Raw genomic sequence first — 22,256 nt, 5'->3', positions numbered from 1 at the left:
CTATGGATAAATGATTCAAAATGGATAATACTCAAAATATGCTAAGGGAGAAAGGCAGGCAAAAAGAGTAAGGTTCCATTTATGTAAAATTCTAGAAAATGCAAGCTAATCAAAAGCAGATCAGTGGTCACCTGGCTGGGGGAAGGTACAGGAGGGGAGGATTACAAAGGGACATAGGAAACTTTTCAGGGTGACAGGTATGTCCAAAATCTTGATTATGAGGATGGTTTCACAGGCATATGGAAACGTCAAAACATATCAAATTTTACACTTTCAATACGGGCTGTCTGTTGTTATGTTAATTATACTTCAATAAAGCTGTTTTTAAAGACTAATCATAATTGTTTCCCTTTGTATACCCACATCCCTGTGCTGTATAATTTTGCAGCTAGTCCCATCATGAGGAAGTGTCTTTCTCCATCCTTAGAACCTGGGATGGCTAATAGAATGTGCTGGAAGTGATACAGTTGCCTGTTCTGAGCCTAGGCCTTAAGAGACCTGTACATTCCCCACTGTCTTAGTCCATTTGCGTTGCTGTAACAAAACCATCAGCTGGGCGGCTCAAACTACAACCATTTATTTCTCACAGTTCTGGAGGCTGGGAATTCTGAGATCAAGGTGACAGAAGATTCAGTGTCTGGTGAGAGCTCACTTCCTGGTTCATGGATGACTCCCTTCTCAATGGGTCCTCACATGGCAGAAGGGCCAAAGGTGCTCTTAGGGGGTCTCTTTTGTAAGGGCACTGATTCCATTCATGGAGACTCTGCCCTCCTGACCTAATCACCTACCAAAGGCTCCCACCTCCTCATACCATCACATTGGGGGGTTAGGACTTCAACATATGAATTCTGGGGGGGACACAAACATTCAGACCATAGCACCCACTCTCCCTCAGAACCCTGCTGCTACCACACGAACAGGCAAGTGTGGTGGAGGATGAGAGACATATGACCCCTTCATCCCCTCTCCCTTCTGACATACAGCCAACTCCCAGGAGTACAGCCACTGACCTGATCTGCAGCAAAGGAAACTGAGCACAGGAGGGGGTTCAGCCAAGACCATACAACCTGCCCAGCTGAGGCCAACTTGAACTTTCAACCCTCTGAATCATCATCTCAATAATCATTGTGTTAAGGCACTAAGTTTGGGATGGTCTCATTTGTAGTTAATACATAAGTGATCTCCTTCCCAGCCAGGACCATATTCCTCACTCACTCAGTTTTGCTTGGTCTTGGTAGGGCAGCTAGAGATTTAGGAACTGTTCACTATCATAGGTCAGCTACCTTCACTCCACTGAAAACTCATTTTTCATATACCAAACGTGAGTGTCTACTATGCTCTAGGCACTGTGCTAGACCCCAGGGGTAGATTACGAGAGAGATGGTCCCACCACAGGAGATCTGAGATTACAAGCTAGAGTTATGGGTGGGTAGCAGTGAACAGATCAAATTCATTATTTCCCTTTTTTAGGTGGATTTTGCTGTCCTTCATGTTTCCAAATCAGTTAATTTCTCTCTAAACTCAATACCAAATCCCTCCCTCCTCTGAGAAGAATTAAAGAGAAAGGGGGTAAACCTCCAATGAAGCAAGACGGAATTCAGACAGCATTAGAGAAGGATGCCATTCAAAGAAGGAAGGGATCAGAAGCAAGGAGGAGGCGAGCTTGTGCAAGAATTGCTGAGGGGCAAAGTTGCATAGTTTGGAAGCAGATGAGAAGCCACAGGATTGGGCTACAGAAAGAAAAAAAAAAGGAACTAAATTCATCAAGCGCAAGTATCAAGCATTTGCCCTTCATATTTTTAAAAAGTTGAAAAACCCAGCTTCCAGATGTTCTATGTCAGAGACTTTGAACCTGGAGACAGGCTGATCCATCTCAGTCAACTGCCATTTAAATGTCCTGCCCTCAGCTGAAGAACACACATATTTTATAATGACCTCCGGGAGAGCATGGCTTCTCAAGGCTGGGGCCATTTCCCTCCCAAGAAATGGTTTATGTATGTAACAATGAGGGCAAGGAACAAAAGTATAAGGTGTTCTTTGCTCTTTATATCTCTCTAGATCAAGAGAATACTTACGATTGTGCTAGGAAAAATTCCTATTAGAGTATCGAGAAAATCCACCTCTTTATGCCCCAAATATCATCCTGATTGTTCATCTCCTATTAAAAGAGTAGCCTGTCACCTTAAGGGGAAGGACAGCCGCCAGGTCATGTTCACAGAGCTCGATTTTGGATGAATCTCTTTCCGCCATCCTTCCTAAGACAGGATGCGTCACTGGTTCTACTCAGATGCCAGAAATAACTAAGGACTAGTAGTTATCCCCTTATCGGCCAAGGGCTGAAGAAACAAGACAAGGAATAGCTAATTGATATCTAATGTCATTTTGAGGAAAAAACAAAAACCAAAAAACTTGGTTTAAGAACCCTGATTTAAAGAGAAAGACAAATACCATATTATATCTCTTACATGTGGAATCTAAAATATGATACAAACGAACTTATCTACAAAACAGACTCACAGACACAGAGAACAGACTTGTGGTTGCCAAGGGGGGTGGGGTGGGGGGGAGGGATGGATTGGGAATCTGGGATCAGCAGATGCAAACTAGTATATATAGGATGGATAAACAACAAGGTGCTACTGTAGAGCACAGGGAACTATATTCAATATCCTGTGATAAACCATAATGGAAAAGAACATGAAAAAGAACGTATACATATGTATAACTGAATCACTTTGCCGTATAGCAGAAGTTCACACAACACTGTAAATCAACTATATTTCAATAAAATAAATTAAAGGAAAAAAAAAAACCTCCTGACTTACGTCTCACCACCTTTTTAAGAGAACCTATTCATTAACTTAAGACTTGGCCATGCACACCCTAAGACAGAAGCCCAGGGGGAACTTAGAGACAAGTGGAGCAGCTTCTGCAGCCCTTTGGGTACTCCTCCAGTACCCTGGTAACAAACAGACCCTTGTTCATCTAGCACGAGCTGACACCACCCCCAAGAGGCAGGCTCTTCTTATCTCGCAGGACCCCTGGGGATCCTGCTCAGATGAGGGTTCTCTAGGGAGCGCTTCACCAGGAACCCCACTCTTCTTCCAAATTACATCTTTCCAGATTCCTGGAAAAGCTTTCACCTCAATGGAGAAAAGTCTCTTTAAGCTGGTCACACGTTTTTTTTTAAATGGTTTTATTCTTTTTTTTTTTCCTTTGAGCTTTGTGCCTTTTATTATTAAAAGTGCAGGATCATTTAAATACAAGTGAAGAGTGACACATCTAAGAAAACAATTTCCGCTGGGGGATAGCACTATTAATTTTAAAAGGTTATTACTTCAAAGAGCACCCTTCTAGCACATGGTATTAAACAGCTCAAAGGTTATTAGTATGTCAACAGGCCATACACCAGCAATTTGCCTTTGGTTCTGAGACCTCAAAAAGAATCTCCTGGGCTTCCCTGGTGGCGCAGTGGTTGGGAGTCTGCCTGCCGATGCAGGGGACACGGGTTCGTGCCCCGGTCCGGGAAAATCCCACATGCCGCGGAGCGGCTGGGCCCGTGAGCCATGGCCGCTGAGCCTGCGCATCCGGAGCCTGTGCTCCGCAGCGGGAGAGGCCGCAGCGGTGAGAGGCCCGCGTACCGCAAAAAAAAAAAAAAAAAAAAAGAAAGAAAGAAGCTCCTTTGCTGGGAGCAGGCTGGCTGTGCCTCTAGCCCTCTCCACGTCAGTACTGCTGAGATCCAGGCACTGGGCCACAGCCACCTGCTTAGCGAGCAAAACTGGATGCACTCATTCTCCAAGTACCACAGCTTTTTTTTTTTTTTTTTCCTAAGACACACTTTCATCAGATGTGTTCCCAACTTCTGGCTCCACTTGGCAACAGGCCAAGCCCAGTAGCCTTGACGGAGGAGCAGTGAACTTGTGAACCATCTGGAAATTCAGTCCCCACAAGACATCAGGGAAATCTTTCCACTATATCCCGTATTCAACTATCATGGTAGATTAAAAAGCCCAAAAATAAAAGTCCAAAACAAGCCAGTCATAGCCCAATTCACTGGCAGACTGTATTCTGTACCTTCCAGATGCACTGACCTCTGAGACAGAAGCCAACAGAGAAAAGACCATTCTGTAGGAAAGAAAATCATCTTAGCTAAGAGACAAGAATGTTGGATATTGGGGTTTGGCAGCCTTAATTTTAGCCATAGTAAAAAGTAACATCACTATATTGCTTAAATAGCTAGTAAATGGAGTAACTAAAATGGACCTGCACATTAAAAAGAAAAATCAAGTACCAATTCTACTTTCATTATTGCAAATACCGCTTAGAGAAAATAGTCTTGCTGGAGCGTGTCTGTTATGCAACCAATAAAATTCAGAAGGGGCCAGGGTGAAGGAGAATCAAAGGGGCTTTTTCCAAAGACCAGGTGCATGCATTCTAAGAGGAGAACCGGTTTGATAATACATGCCTGGTATGTCCTGCAGCACTGCTCTGTGCCGATCAGGAAATTACTGTCATCATACATACTGCTAACAAAACCAGGCTCCCTCATCTCACCTCACTTCAATTTGACCTTGTGATTTTGCAGGAGAGACCAACAGTAAGTCCAAATGCAATACTGGTGGTATAGAAAATAAACACTGTCTCTAAGACACACAAAATTAAAGTTGGCCTATAACATTGAAGATCTATATCCGACAGTTTTGAAAATTTATCAGGATTCCCCCACTACTGAAGAAGAAAAATCCTTTCAAATTTCCTAGGAAGGACTTGACAAATGAAGATATGGCGGGTGGACATGCTCTCCCTTTAGAAGTGGATAGTTCAGAGATAAAACTAATAAAAAGTGCCGTCAAAAATCAATGCTACAAATACAGTTTGATCACTGGTGCTAAGAGTGAATGCCACACAACTCAGCTTGCTCCTTTCTCTGTATGAAATGTGACTTGTCATCTGTCACATGGAACAGGTTGACAATTGCCATCACATTAGTGAACATCACATCTGCTCAGGCCATCAGCCACTTGCCACAAACGCTCTTCAGTCTGAGGGTGTTACTTGAGAATCAGTTACAATGTTGGCAAAACCAGAAGTCTTTTCAAGGCTGAGCTCTGGCGTCGAAGGCTGACATGATGAATGTCTCCAAAGGTGACTGAACCCACTCTTGGTGACCAGATTCCTGGGACCAGACTCAGTTCCATGTGGCAGCTTTAAAGCTCATACACACGTCTATTTTTGATGCCCATGTACTGATTTAGTCTTAGCTCAGTTTAAAGAACTAAAATCAGATGCTGTCAGAACCAGTGTACATTTTCTAATGCTCTAACATGAGGATATCTGTTGCCCACATTGGCCATCAGAAGCAAATATTGCCAAAATGAAGAGTCCTGGGGTCTGCTACCGATTTGAACCATTACTCTGAGTGAGCAGTTGATATCGTCTCTGCATCTAGATCTTCTGAGGGGATTAGACTCAGTAACGCCTGAGACCCCTTTCTGTTTTAAGATTCTGTGCTTAGGAATTGCCAATAAAAAGGGAAATGTATGTCAAAAGACTGAAATTTTGACCTCAAAATATTTCAAAATTCCTTTAAATGCTGAGTAACAAATTTCTGACTTCTTTCAACCGTGAAGGAAATGCCTATATTTGAATAAAGGCAACATCAAGGAAAGCAGAGCACAGAAGGAGACCAGCCACAATGACAGTATTCAAGCCCCTAGATGCAGCCATTCCTGAAGCATCTGCTTCAGGACCTTTCGGTTATGTGAGCCAATAAATTTCCTTTTATGCTTAAGCTTGTTTACAGGTTGAGTTTCTGGTCATTCAAAACAAGATGATTCCTGACTAAGAGAATAGAGAATTTTTAGGACCCCTGAGGAGTGTTCAATATTTTAGTTTCTCTCATTATTTTGGGTACCAGATTAAATATACTTCAACCTCAGTAACTTGATCCTTAAAGAAGAATTGGACTTTGTGACCAAACTTCTTATCCTAAAATCTGCATTTGTCTAGCTTAGTCTGTAATCCACTGGAAAGAAATTCGTATAGGCTCCACTGAAGGAAAAGGGAAAATGTAAAGAGGAGTGAGAGTTAACTGTGGGGATGAATTAGTGAATGGCTAGCCTCTCTCTAGAAGCCCTAGGCCAACCACACAGAGGCACTGGCCATGACTGCTGAGGCCTCATTTGGTCCTGGCTGTGCAGAATAGCCAAGGGCAGATGGAGGCAGAAAACAAGAGCACACCCACATCTCAGAGATTGCCAAAGGACAAACCTAAGAAGTCACAACATACCTGCAGGTCCAGGGAATGAGAGATGGCTAGAACCACAGCAAAACATAATTCAGAGGCACCGAGTTAAGAAGTCCAGCATAATAATGCAAAATGGGACTGCATACTCAAACCTCATTAAAAATGGATTCCATAAAGACACAGACCTACTAGAGAATGGACTTGAAGATACGGGGAGGGGGAAGGGTAAGCTGTGACAAAACGAGAGAGTGGCATGGACATATATACACTACCAAACGTAAAATAGATAGCTAGTGGGAAGCAGCCACATAGCACAGGGAGATCAGCTTCGTGCTTTGTGACCACCTAGAGGGGTGGGATAGGGAGGGTGGGTGGGAGGGAGGGAGACGCAAGAGGGAAGAGATATGGGGGATATATGTATATGTATAGCTGATTCACTTTGTTATAAAGCAGAAACTAACACACCATTGTAAAGCAATTATTCTCCAATAAAGATGTAAAAAAAAAAAAATGGATTACAGTGTCATGGCACACAGAGTCAGCCTGGGAAAAGATTCAAGGTGGACAGAAGGTAGCCTACCTTTAAGTGTAGGAGAAAGAAAGAAAACGGAAAGGGGACTGGAAAAGGGAGAGAGAAGATAGAACAAGAGAAACAATAAAGTACAGTGGTTAAGACCAGAGCTTCTGGAAACAGACAGACCTGGGTTCACATGTGGGTTCTGCTCCTTCCTGTGACACTTCTTTTTTTCTCCTTTCTTCCTTTCCTACTTCCTCCCTCCCTCCCTTCTTTTTATGGTTTCTTTTTTTAACAATTTTATTGAATTATAGTGTACATACCATAAATTCACATATTTCAAGGGCACAAGTCAGTGACTTAGTAACTTTACCAAATGGCACAGCCTTCACCATAAATCGGTTCTAGAATATTGTCATCTCTCCAGTAAGAACCTTCATTCTCACTTACAATTACTCCCCATTCCCACTCTCAGCTCCAGGCAACCACTATTTTCTGTCTCTATAAATAAATCTATTTTCTGCCTCTATAAATTTGCCCTTTCTGGACACCTCACATAAATGGAATCACACAATATGAGGTCTCTTATGTCTGACCTCTTTTATTTAACAATGTTTTTGAGGTTCATCCATCATCCATGGCATAGCAAATATCAGAAGTCTGCCCCTTATTTTTGCTGAAGAGTAGTTCACTGTAGGTATGAGACATTTTCTTAAGCCTCAGTTTCCTCATCTGTAAAATAAGGATAGGAAAAATAGAGCCAATTTGATAGAGTGTTACAGTGATAAATGAAATAGTGCATATTAAGAGTGTAGCACAGGGCTTCCCTCGTGGCGCAGTGGTTGAGGGTCCGCCTCTCAATGCAGGGGACACGGGTTTGTGCCCCAGTCTGGGAGGATCCCACATGCCACGGAGCGGCTGGGCCCGTGAGCCACGGCCACTGGGCCTGCGCGTCCAGAGACTGTGCTCCGCAATGGGAGAGGCCACAGCAGTGAGAGGCCCGCGTACAACAAAAAAAAAAAAAAAAAAGAAAGAAAAAAAAGAGTGTAGCACAGCAGTGGGCACCAGCACATGCATAATTAATCTTAAGAAGCTACAGTAGTAATATAAAGAAAGCATTGCTATTTCAACCATCCTCAATTCTCTGACTTTACAAACATCACCTTCCTCCTACTTGCTATTCAGCAAAGAAAAGGAAGTTACATTTGCCTGCATTTTTATAGAAAAGGAAAGAAAAACAAAAGCTAAGTGAGTGCCTCGGTCCCCACAAGAACCTCTGGGTGGAATGGGGAGGAGTGCTTTGGCACAGACAGCTCACGAAATATAGCATCTCCTAAATAGCATCACCCCCACTGTTAGAGAGCATATTGCCTCTAAGTGCATCTGGGGGAAGATGGCAGAATGGCGTCCATAATGCACAGATTCATTTTCTAAAAAATGGAATGATAATAATGTAAGAGAAAGCTCTCTAAGTAGGAATAATTGTGTGAAAGTGAGGAAAGGAACAAACACAAGTGAATTAGAAAGTGTCACCCAGATCCTGCCATGTATTCAGTTGCTACAAGTTCTCTCCCAGGGAACTGCAGAGGCAGCCCTGCTGCAGCTGCCGAAACTCAGACAGGACAAAGGAAAGAGGCTGCCCATTGTGAAGAAGCATCCTGCAGCTCTGACTACTGGTCCAGCCTTACCTCTCTTTCCTGTAACTGACTCTGAAAATACACTTTTTAAAGCTCAGGACTTTAAATTTTTCATCATTCCTGCCACAGAAATACATTAACCAAACGCAGAAATGTGCATGGAGAAATGGATTACAGGGTCCCAAGCAGGGAAACTACTGACACCTTTCTCTGCTGCAGGGTCCATGGAAGGAAGACCCACAGAGACCTTTAGCGAAAGTATATTGAATGGAGCTGGAATTTTCAGGAGAGGAAATAGCCAGATTATAAAAGGGTGGGGTTTTAGGTATGGGAGACTTTCATATGCTTAGTAAATGTTCCTGAAAATAGTGAATATCCAACCCAGAATTTGAATTTCAGTTAGAGCACAGCGTTACTGGAAAGACCCACAGAAACCTCTAAGTCAACCCACCCATTTAATATCTAGGAGGAGGAGGAGGAAGAATAGAAACACACACACAAACACATCCATGACCTTGGCAGGGCAGATGAGGACCTTTCATCATTAATTTGATCTAGGATAAATAAAAGAAAGAACTATAATTGTGAAGGCTACACATTCTTTGCTAAGAATAGAGGCTCAATGGATGGCTTATGTGTTTAGTTAAAATAAACACTTCAGTTAAGTTTCTTTAGACCTACAAAGTCACAGCAGGAGCCAAATATGAGATCAAGGTTAGACATTAAATTGCTCTACGTAATGATGTATGAAGATTTTTTTTTTTTTCCTGCAGTACGCGGGCCTCTCACTGTTGTGGCCTCTCCTGTTGCGGAGCACAGGCTCCAGACGCGCAGGCTCAGCAGCCATGGCTCATGGGCCCAGCCGCTCCGCGGCATGTGGGATCTTCCCAGACCGGGGCACGAACCCGTGTCCCCTGCATCGGCAGGCGGACTCTCAACCACTGCGCCACCAGGGAAGCCCCGAAGAACTTTTTGAGTCTTCTCTTGGTGCTTGAGGGACTAAGGAGTCTAGGGACCCAAGAATGATAAAAAAGAGGGATGAAGGGAAGATAACTCTATAACAGTGATCCTCAACAAGGTATGTTTTGACTCTCAGGGGGTATTTAGCAGTAGCTGGAGACAGTTTTAGTTGTCACAACTGGAGGGAGAGGTACAGCTGGCATCTAGTGGGTAGAAGCCAGGGACGCTGCCAAACATCCTACAGTGCACGGGTTGGCTCCACAGCAAGGACTTATCCCACCCAAAATGTCAATAGGGCCAATTTTAAGAATCCTGCTGTAGAAGAAAATAAAAGGAATCTGTTAACAACTTGAAAGGTCAGGGATCAAACAGAAAGACAATAGGGGAGATTCCCTGGGACCAAGGATGGACCAGGAAGTTTTAATGACATCTATTAAATTATAAGTTATTTTGTGTGCTTATAAGTACCGAGATCTCTCTTTCCATTTCCCTACGTTAAATTTTATTACACACCAGCCTTGTGGTAGGGATGCTTTGGAGAATAAGGAAGAAGAGCTACAATCATCAGAGAGCAGGGAGATAGGAGAATAAGGTGCAGTGACAGAGACCAACGGTGATGCTTGAACCAGGCAAGAACAGAGAGGGCGGCAGCAGAGCAGGCTGCTGTGTCCTCACCTCGGCAATCTCCCAAATCATTGGGGAAGGGGTGGAAACTCTGCCAGAATGTGGCAAGGAGGCTTGGGGAGATGGTGACACAGGTAAGTATACCTCAGAGTAACAAACTTGCTTGCTGCAAGGTGTTTAGATCATAGAGTTCCACTTATAGCCAAGGCTGACCAGAGCCTGCAGAGCTGGTGTGCACAGCCTTAAATTGACCAAAGACATGAAAAAATCTAAATAGAGGATCAGTCTGCCTCTCTCAAGCCTCACAATCCCCATGCCAAAGTTTTCAAGCACCCACATATGCCAGGTGTGGTGCATGGCACTCTTCATCGTCAGGACAAGACTGTGACATACATATAACTATTCCCATTTTAGAGATGAGAAAACAGACTTGGAAAGACAAAGTTATTTCCCAGGGTTACACAGATGGAAAATGTTTGAGCCAGTCTTGGAACCTGGTCACCTTGACTTTAAGGACTGAGGAACAAATTATAGTGGAAATATAACAAGTGGACTAGAAATGAGTACCTAGCACATAAACAGATGATCAATATTATCCGTTCAAATAAACGTGAATTAAAACAAAGTAACATTTTAAAATCTATTAGCAGATGTGAAAAATCATAAGGGTTAAGGAAGTATAAATTGAAATATACTTTCAGGAAGGCAATTAGGCAATAAATAAAAAGAGGGCTAGCAAGATTCCTACCGTTTGACCAAGTAATTCTATTTCTAGGATCTTATTCTGAAGAAATAACACAAATGAAGGCAGAGATTTATGTATAAATATTAATTATGGGGTCATTTATTATAGCAAAAAAGGAGAAATCTGAATATCATAATTAATAAATTTTAGCATATCCATAAAATAGAATTGCATACATTTACTAAAAATTATTTTACCATAATATTTAGTACGGAACAGTGCTTAAAATATCAAAATAGAAAGGACTATACAATCACATCGTCACTGGGATACCAATTTTTTTAATGTCTAAGAAAAAGGATGGCAATAAGATATGCCAAAATATTAGTACATTTTTCTCTTTTAAATACCTTCCTGTATTTTAAATTTTTCTATAAAATCTATACCTTGCATTTATAATTGTAAACAAAATGAAAACCAAGACGACATAGATGTTTCAGTAAGTTGCAGAAAGAATTTCCTAAATGATGACTGGGTTAGGCGACAGTAAAGTAGACAAGAAAGACCTTCAACAAAGAAGCCTTATTGTGCAAAATAACTCCATGATAATGCCCCCCAAAACCGGCACCACCTGTGGGGTGCCAGAGATACACAGAAGACTCACAGTGCTTCCACGGAGAGGGAACTCAGGGGAAAGAAGGAGAGGGGTCCAAAATCCTAAGAAAAGATCAGGGCTCACCAAGAAACGTGAAATTAGGTAGAAGCTAAGCAGGCAGAAGCCAGGCTGACACTGCACGGTGTAAACAATTCTTAAAGCATCCTCTACCTCAGGAGGAGGAGATGATTATAATCTCTGGTGACGTTAATCAAAATAAGAAGGAGCCTCTTGACATTTCTGTAATAAAGTGCTCCCTACTACTATACAACGCCTGCAAGCAACAGCCAACTCTTAAAACACGAGTCAGCTGACTTATTTCTGTAACCAGCCAGACAGTAAATATTTTAGGCTTTGCAGGCGGTAGAGCTGCTCAACGCTGCCATTGTAGGGTGAAAACAGCTGGGAGACAAGGCGTAAATAAATGGGTGTGACTGCATTCAAAAAAAAAAACGGAATTTACAAAAACACTCGTTGCCATAGTTTGGCGCACTGGCCATATATAGTTTACTGATCTCTTAAGACTTCAAGCATGGCAAGGAAAGCTTTCTATTGTGGCTTTTCCCATTGGTCATGCTTCCTCGTATTAATGCACCAGAGTTTGAACTTGGTGGATTATGTGATTATTTGGGGAAAGAGTCTGGGTGGATTCTAAGGTGAATCAGAATACACGTTCATTTTACAACATTTTGGTAACTGAACGGACAGCAGGCAAAGTGTTAGGTCCTCTGCAAGATGCTCCTAAATCTTGCGGTGACACAGGTTGATCACCGTACAGTGTGACTCTGGTGGTGTGAAGTTTATTGGTTGCCCTAGTGGAGCGAGCGTCACAGACTGGCGGGAAGAGGAGCCAGAGACTGGGGACCCAGGAGTGACAGGTGGGCACTATTTGAGTGGAGTCTTTTAGGCTGAAACTCCAAAACCACAGGTCAGGCTTTGATTAGTCACATGGCCTTCACTTCATCTCTCACTCAGAAAAAAAGTCTAACGGCCTGACAACGTTGAATTTTACCTGAGCCCTGTGATCCTACAAAACAGTGAAAATTAAGAAATGGCCCTTTGTGTTCCAGAAATCAGCTTACTTCAGAGAACGGCCCTTACCCTGTGACTTAGAAAAGACTCATGGGTTCCCCCCTGTCCCTGTTTACCTATGGCAAAGACAGGCACAAACCCTCCAAATTTCTATTCTTTGCCTCATAAATAACCAAATGAACTGCTTATCTCCACTGATCAGAGCAAAAATGTTTATTAACCAAGGTTTGGTTCTGCTTCCCTCACTCCTCCAGGCCCCTGAACTCTGGTCCACCCTCAACATGAATTAGGACAGAGCCCGCCCCTCACCCCGCCCCCAGAGAACAGGTGGCCTCAGGGTCCCATTCTCTGATCACAACATCCTTTGCTCCCACTCTCCCACACCTGGCTCCCTGTAGCCTTGGGTACTCCTCTAGAACAGAAAACCCCTTTTTGCCTAATTTGAGACACTTGTAGGTTTTATGGTCACAACAATTTCCCTACTGCAATTGTCCCTTTCTGCTTTGTCATATTCCTTTTGAATAAGTCTCTCCTCACTGAGTCTGGATTGGTTTTTCTTCGACAGCTCTAGATGAGATGGTTGATAATGGTCCCCTACCATCTCTCCATCTCGCTCCCCTCCTCCCCTTTTCCCCCTCTTCCCACCTCCATGTCTGCTTTCTCCCACTCCACCCTGGCCCCACTACCTTCCTCAAACTCCAAGCATGTTTCCATTCCAGGGTCTTGGCACTTAACCTTGAAACTAATATAATCTACAAGGACCTGGGTTACTCCTGCAGTTTATTCCAGCATTTGTTCAAATGCTAGCCTGTCTGAGAGGCCTTCCCTGAGAGCTCTCTATAAAATACCAACTCCATCTCTTTCCTTTCTCCCTAATTCCATACTGCCTTTTTTCTTTCTTCCTTGTGTATACCTCCACCTGACATAGATTTGTTTATTGTCTGTCTCCCAGCACTTAGGCTATAAACTCTATATGACCAGGGACTGCGCCTTCTTTGTTTGTTGCTGTACCTTTTGTGTCTAAAACATGGTCTGGGGTGGGACAAAGTCAGCTGTCTGTAAATATCTGGCTAAATAGAATGACCTGACTAAATAAAGTGAAATCTACTAGTGATAATTATTGAATACTTACTCGTTATCAGCTCCGTGCTATGATTTCTAAGTCTCATAATTATCTGTCAAGGTAGGGATAATCATCTCCTTTTACAGATGAGGACACTGAATTATAAAGATTCACTAAAATGCTCAAAATTTTACAGTTGAGATGTGCTCAGGCTAGGATTCAAACTGACCCCCAAACCTTTATATTTTTTACTATAATATAGCAAGTTCCCTTCTAAACCTTTATGGCTGGTGCCATGCAATTGCCTGCAAAGAAAAGCAGAAAGTAGTCCTAGAGAACCACTTCTTTTTGGCACCAGGAGCAAGGATCTGGAGGAGAACCTGCAGGGGCAACTGACGAAAGGCGCCCTCCAGCAGAGTCCGGGGGAGTGAGGGTGAGAATGCCAGCAACTGCGTGTGTACGAGAGCCGAGAGCCGGAAGCTGGCCACTCCAGCTCATCACCATTGCCTCAATAGCCAGCTGTGCCTGACACACAGTAGGGGCTAGACATGTGTTGAATGAAAATGTCACACAGACATGGAGGAAATGTAACCACCAGAGGAGGAAGGGCACACTGGGGAGAAGCTGCGAGGGCTTATGCTAGAGGTGGCATTTAAAAGTCCCCTAAAAGGACAAGTAGAATTTGCATTTAGATAAGCAACTGGAGGAAAGGCCTTCATGTCCTAGCTGGGACTTACTCAGCCCCAAGTCTCCTTGCCCACTCCATCTCACTGTGTCTGACCCAGGGCACAGCTCTCCAATGGGAGATGTTCCAACCTGACCTGCTATTTCATAGAATCACAAAAATTAATTACCGAGCTAGAGGTGGAACGTGTGTCTCACTTATTCTTCTCAAAACCAACTCTAATTTTTGAGGGCAAAAATAGCAGGCATTGAATACACTTACCATTTCCCCATGGATGCAATGAATACTTAAATAGATCTATATACCTTATTTTTGACTGAAAAATGTTTGTCAAACATAGTAATGACCTAGCTTTTATTGAGCTCCTAATATGTGTCAGGAACTGTGTTAGGCATGTTACGTGTGACAATGCATCTACTTCTCACAAGACCCTATAAGATAATGATTATGTCCATTTTACTGAAAAGAGACTGAAGCTCAAAGAGGTCCATCATCACTCGGTTATAAAATCAGGGTAAAGATTTAGGTCCATCTGACCGTAATACCCTTGCTGTGTCAGCTGTGCTATTTTGCCTTCCAAGACATGAACTTTTTACTAACTTCTTCATATTTTGCTAAATTAAGCACCAACACAGAAATGGGGCTCCTCCCCCAGGAAACCAGTTCCCTTTGACAGCAGCATTATCCAACATAGTAATCGGTGCATAAAATTGCAGGTGTATTCCTCCTTCATGAATGCTGAAAATGAGAAAATAAACTGAGCTATCAGATAAATCAAGGGCAACTATTTACCTCTTAAGGGGATTGTGCCTTTTAAAAAAGACTGAAATCAATGTCCTAATTTATTTCATTGTTGTTAATAAAGAATGTGTTAGTGGATTGGGAAAATGGTAATCAATTTACCTGTCATGCAATGTCTAGTTTTAGTAAAATCTGCCCATTTCTCAGCCTGGGCAAAGAAAACCCTCAGTGCTATGTGACCTGGCCCCTGGTCACAGCTGATTGTCACAATAGACAATCTGACTCAAGCTGGGCTGATCAGATTTTCTCCAGAGAATGTTTCAGGCATGGAGTATGAATATAAGGAGTCAGGGTAGCTATAGCCCACAGTAACCCCACAACACACCCAAACAAGAACAGAGAGAAATCAATATACAGAATGAGAGACAGGAAACTGAACGCAGCAGACACATGAGGCCAGACTACACCAAAAAGCCAGAGAGACTGGCTGACTGACATTGCGGAGTGACAACTTTCTACTTCTGGGGAGGCCCACCTATTTCCTGATATTCAGTTCTGAGAGTCCCCTGATATATTAAATCTCCCTTTATTTAAGCAATTTTCGGGGGCTGTACAGGCATACCTTGGAGATACTACAGATTCAGTTCCAGACCACAGCAATAAATATCTCAGAGAGTCACACAAATTTTTTGGTCTCCCAGTGCATATAAAAGTTATGTTTACACCACACTGTAGCCTTTCAACTACAATAGCATTATGTGCAATAGCACATAATGTGCAATGGCATTATGTCTAAAAAACAATGTACATACTGTAATTAAAAAAATAATTTATTGCTAAAAAATGCTAACCATCACCTGAGACTTCAATGAGTCTTCATTATATTTCTGTAATAGTAACATCAAAGATCATTGATCATAAATCACCATACAAATATAATAATGAAAAAGTGTGGAACACTGAGAATTACCAAAATGTGACACAGAGATGCAAAGTGAGCAAATGTTGTTGGAAAAATGGAGTGAGCCAATAGGCTCACTCGACGACTCAGGGCTGCCACAAACCTTTAATATGTAAAAGAGGCAAATGAAGCACAATAAAATGAGGTATGCCTGAATTAGTTACCTGTTGCTGTGCAAAAAATTATCCCCCAAATGTAACAGGTTGAAACAATCAGATTTCTTATCTCACACAGTTTCAGAGGGTCAGAAGTTCAGCAGCGATTTAGTGGGGTGGTCTAACTCAGGGTGTCTCCCAGTCTGCAGTCCAGCTGGGCTCCTGGCTGGGTCTCCAGTCACTTCCAGGCTTGACTGGAGCTGGGGAATCCACTTGTAGACTCACTCACCTGGCTTTTGGCAGGCCTCAGCTCCTTCCTGGATGCTTCCGCCAGAAGGAGAGAGAAAGAGAAAGAGATCCTGCTGGGTTCCTATCCTGGTTTCTCCCTTATGGCTGTGGGACTGTGGACAAGTCACTGAATGGCTGGACATTGGTTCCCTCATTTGTAGAAGGGGTTGATTACCATAGCAACTATCTCTTAGAACTGATGAAACGATGCAATTGGACCTGTACAGTGTTTACAACAGGACCTGGCACAGAATCAGCGCTCGACAAATGTCAGCTGTTACTCTTAGTTCCTGAGTCTGCCATGCACTATACAACTTACCTCCTAGGCCAGAAACCCCTGAATCACAGAGCCAGACACAGCATGTCCTCCCTCTCCCCCAAATACAAATGAAGAACAAAGGGATACAGATTCAGTGAAAAAGGTTTCTCAACCACCAAGGGCCCCACAAGGAGAGGCAAGGGGACCAGGAGAGGCTACTGCCAATTCTTCATCTGTACAGAGAAAGTTCAAAACTTCTTCATATTCTCTAGTCCGTCCATTGCTTCACTCCTACCACAAAAACTTTCACAATGCTTTTTTATATAAATTATTTTTATTTTTTTAACATCTTTATTGGAGTATAATTGCTTTACAATGTTTTGTTAGTTTCTGCTATATAACAAAGTGAATTAGAGTCCGTCATACAGAGTGAAGTAAGTCAGAAAGAGAAAAACACCGTATGCTAATGTGGCTCTTTATGTAACGTAGAATTCTCAGACTAGTGTTTAAGGGCTTGCACAGCCTGGGCCCAAGCTACCTTTTCCAACTTCCAGGCAATTATTTCTTACACATATTAACTGCTTCAGAGAGACTGGACTCCTTGCCTTATTCTGAGCTCTTGGTGGCTTTGTCTGCATCTTTCCCCTTGCCACTGCTCTTCCCTCCTTCCCGTTTGAATCTTTCCCAATTCCATTCATGTCTCAACTCTGTCTACTCCACGTAGCCTTCTCTGGCCATGAGCTCATGAGTGGTTGCTCTTGCTTCTGAACTCCTGTAATTCTCTGGTCTGTTTAGTAATTCATTTGTTTACTCGGACTATTATTGACAATTCTTTTTCCCCTTGAGAAAAAAAAGTCACAACTCTACACCACCCATAAAAATAGATTCCAGATGGATTAAAAAGCTAACTGGAGTGAACAGGCAATTCTAGAGAGACAGAAAATAGATCAGTGGTTGCCAGGGCCTCAGGGGTTGGTGGGAAATAGGGAATGACTGTTAAGGGGTCAGGGTTTTCTCCTTGGGATGATAAAATTGTTCTAAAATTGATTGTAGCAATGGTTTCACAACCCTATAAATGCATTAAAACCACTGAATGGTACACTTCAATGAGTAAATTATGTGTATTATAACTTTGTTACATTTTTTTTAAGTATTATTTTAAAAACTTATGAAAAAAGCTAACCAGAGACAATTCACGCTTACACTTATGATTTGTATATTTTTCTTTATGTGTATTACATCTCAATAACAAGTTTATTTAAAAAGCTAACTGGGGAGCCCGGAGGAAGATGGCGGAAGAGTAAGACGCGGAGATCACCTTCCTCCCCACAGATACATCAGAAATTCATCTACACGTGGAACAACTCCTACAGAACACCTACTGAATGCTGACAGAAGACCTCAGACCCCCCAAAAGGCAAGAAACTCCCCACATACCTGGGTAGGGCAAAAGAAAAAAGAATAAACAGAGACAATAGAATAGGGACGGGACCTGCACCAGTGGGAGGGAGCCGTGAAGGAGGGAAGGTTTCTACACACTACAAGCCCCTTCGCGGGCGGAGACTGCAGGTGGCGGAGGGGGAAAGCTTCGGAGTAGCGGAGGAGAGCACAGCAACAGGGGTGCGGAGGGCAAAGCGGAGAGATTCTGGCACAGAGGACCGGTGCCCTCAGGCACACACCAGCCCGAGGCTTGTCTGCTCGGCCGCCGGGGCGGGCGGGGCTGGGAGCTGAGGCTCGGGTATCGGGTTTCAGTCGGAGCGCAGGGAGAGGACTGGGGCTGGCGGCAGGAAGAGAGCCTGAAGGGGTTAGTGCACCACGGCTAGCCCGGAGGGAGTCCGGGGAAAGGGTCTGGAGCTGCCGAAGAGGCAAGAGACTTTTTTCCCTTTTGTTTCCTGGTGCGCGAGGAGAGGGCATTAAGAGGCCTGCTTGGGGAAGCGCCGGAGACAGGCGCGAGCCGCGGGTAAGGCGCGGACCTCGGAGACGGGCGTGGGACGCTGGGGCCGCCGCCGCCGCCGCCACGGGGCCTGTGTGCGAGCGCGGGTCACTGTCCGCCCCGCCTTCCGGGGGGCCTGTGCACCCCGCCACTGCCGGGGTCCCGAGACCCGGGGACGGCTTTCCCGGGAAAGCGCACGGAGCGCCACGGGCTGCTGCAACGTCACGCTGGCCTCTGCCGCCGCAGGCCCGCCCCACACTGCGCGCCCCTCCCTCCCCTCTGCCTGAGTGGGCCACAGCCCCCGAATCAGCGGCTCCTTTAAACCCGTCCTGTCTGAGCGAAGAACGGACGCCCTCCGGGGATCTACGCGCAGAGGCGGGGCCAGGTCCAAGGCTGAGACCCGGGAGCTGTGAGAGCAGAGACAGGGAAATCTCTCTGTGCAGCCTCGGAGGCAGCGGATTAAAGCTCCACGGTCCATTTGATGTGCCCTGCGTCTGTGGAGTGCATGAATGGACAGCGAATCATCCCAAATTGAGGAAGTGGACTTTGAGGACAAGATTTAAGACTTTCCCCCCTTTTCCTCTTTTTACAACGAATTATTCCAAATTAAGGAGGTGGACTTAGAGAGCAAGATTTCAGACTTCTCGCCCTTTTCCTCTTTTTACAACGAATTATCCCAAATTGAGGAGGTGGACTTGGAGAGCAAGATTTTTGATTTTTCCCCCTGCTCTCTTTTTGTGAATGTGTATGTGTAATCTTCTGTGTAAGATTCCCTCTGTATAGCTTTGCTTCCACCATATATCCCAGGGTTCTATCGGTCCGTTTTTTTTTCAATAATCACTTGCTAATTTTAATAACGCTACTATATTTCATACTTATTCTATTTTACTTTACCTGCTCTTTCTTTTTTTCCTAACTTCCCTTCCTCCCTCCCTCCCTCCGCTCCTCCTTTCCTTCTTTCTTTTTCTTTCCTCCCTCCCTCCCTCCCACCCTTCTTCTTTCCACTTTCTTTTTCTTTCCTTCCTCCCTCCGTCCCTCCTGTCTTTCTTTCTTTCTTTCCTTCCTCCCTCCCTCCTTTCTTTCCTTCTTTCTTTCCATCCTTCCTCCCTCCCTCCTTTCTTTCTTTCTTCCTTCCTTCCTTTCTTCCCTTCTTCCTTTCTTTCCCTCTCTCTTTCTTTCTTCTACTAATTCTTTCTTTCTACTTTTTCTTCCTGTTATTCTGAGCCGGGTGGATGAAAGGTTCTTGGTGCTGCAGCCAGGAGCCAGTGCTGTGCCTCTGAAGTGGGAGAGCCAACTTCAGGACACGGATCCACAAGAGACCTCCCAGCTCCACATAATATCAAGCAGCGAAAATCTCCCAGAGATCTCCATCCCAACACCAGCACCCAGCTTCAGTCAACGACCAGCAAGCTACAGTGCTGGACACCCTATGCCAAACAACTAGCAAGGCAGGAACACAACCCCACCCATCAGGCTACCTAAAAACATAATAAGGCCATAGGCACCCCAAAACACACCACCAGACATGGACCTGCCCACCAGAAAGACAAGATCGAGCCTCAACCACCAGAACACAGGCATTAGTCCCCCCCACCAGAAAGCCTACACAACCTACTGAAACAACCTTAGCCACTGGGGTCAGACACCAAAAACAACGGGAACTACGAATCTGCAGCCTGCAAAAAGGAAACCCCAAACACAGTAACATAAGCAAAATGAGAAGACAGAAAAACACACAGCAGGAGAAGGAGCAAGATAAAAACCTACCAGACCTAACAAATGAAGAGGTAATAGGCAGTCTACTTGAAAAAGAATTCAGAATAATGATAGTAAAGCTGATCCAAGATTCTATTTCCAAGATCCATAATCTTGGAAATAGAATAGACAAAATGCAAGAAACAGTTAACAAGGACCTAGAAGAACTAAAGATGAATCAAGCATCGATTAAAAACACAATAAATGAAATGAAAAATACTCTAGATGGGATGAATAGCAGAATAACTGAGGCAGAAGAACGGATAAGTGAGGTGGGAGATAAAATAGTGGAAATAACTGCTGCAGAGCAAAAAAAAGAAAAAAGAATGAAAAGAACAGAAGACAGTCTCAGAGACCTCTGGGACAACATTAAACGCACCAACATTCGAATTATAGGGGTTCCAGAAGAAGAAGAGAAAAAGAAAGGGACTGAGAAAATATTTAAAGAGATTATAGCTGAAAACTTCCCCAATATGGGAAAGGAAATAGTTAACCAAGTCCAGGAGGCACAGAGAGTCCCATACAGAATAAATCCAAGGAGAAATACACCAAGACACATATTAATCAAACTGTCAAAAATTAAACACAAAGAAATCATATTAAAAGCAGCAAGGCAAAAACAACAAATAACACACAAGGGAATCCCCATCAGGATAACAGCTGATCTCTCAGCAGAAACTCTACAAGCCAGAAGGGAGTGGCAGGACATAATTAAAGTGATGAAGGAGAGAAACCTGCAACCAAGATTTCTCTACCCAGCAAGGATCTCATTCAGATTTGATGGAGAAATTAAAACATTTACAGACAAGCAAAAGCTGAGAGTTCAGCACCACCAAACCAGCTTTACAACAAATGCTAAAGGAACTTCTCTAGGCAAGAAACACAACAGAAGGAAAAGACCTACAATAACGAACCCAAAACAATTAAGAAAATGGGAACAGGAACATACATATCGATAATTACCTTAAATGTAAATGGACTAAATGCTCCCACCAAAAGATACAGATTGGCTGAATGGATACAAAAACAAGACCCATATATATGCTGTCTACAAGAGACCCACTTCAGACCTAGAGACACATACAGACTGAAAGTAAGGGGATGGAAAAAGATATTCCATGCAAATGGAAATCAAAAGAAAGCTGGAGTAGCAATTCTTATATCAGACAAAATAGACTTTAAAATAAAGACTATTAGAAGAGACAAAGAAGGACACTACATAACGATAAAGGGATCAATCCAAGAAGAAGATATAACAATTGTAAATATTTATGCACCCAACATAGGAGCACCTCAATACATAAGGCAAATACTAACAGCCATAAAAGGGGAAATCGACAGTAACACAATCATAGTAGAGGACTTTAACACCCCACTTTCACCAATGGACAGATCATCCAAAATGAAAATAAATAAGGAAACCCAAGCTTTAAATGATACATTAAACAAGATGGACTTAGTTGATATTTATAGGACATTCCATCCAAAAACAACAGAATACACATTTTTCTCAAGTGCTCATGGAACATTCTCCAGGATAGATCATATCTTGGGTCACAAATCAAGCCTTGGTAAATTTAAGAAAATTGAAATTGTATCAAGTATCTTTTCCGACCACAATGCTATGAGACTAGACATCAATTACAGAAAAAGATCTGTAAAAAATACAAACACATGGAGGCTAAACAATACACTACTCAATAATGAAGTGATCACTGAAGAAATCAAAGGGGAAATTAAAAAATACCTAGAAACAAATGACAATGGAGACACGACGACCCAAAACCTATGGGACGCAGCAAAAGCAGTTCTAAGGGGGAAGTTTATAGGAATACAATCCCACCTTAAGAAACAGGAAACATTTCGAGTAAACAACCTGACCCTGCACCTAAAGCAATTAGAGAAAGAAGAACAAAAAAACCCCAAAGCTAGCAGAAGGAAAGAAATCATAAAGATCAGATCAGAAATAAATGAAAAAGAAATGAAGGAAACGATAGCAAAGATCAACCAAACTAAAAGCTGGTTCTTTGAGAAGATAAACAAAATTGACAAACCATTAGCCAGACTCATGAAGAAAAGAAGGGAGAAGACTCAAATCAATAGAATTAGAAATGAAAAAGGA

Source organism: Mesoplodon bidens (assembly GCF_964165515.1).
Source record: "Mesoplodon bidens genome assembly, chromosome: 1".
Classification (NCBI taxonomy): domain Eukaryota; kingdom Metazoa; phylum Chordata; class Mammalia; order Artiodactyla; family Ziphiidae; genus Mesoplodon; species Mesoplodon bidens.
The sequence above is the reverse complement of the archived record's forward strand: the minus strand, read 5'-3'. Positions refer to the sequence as shown.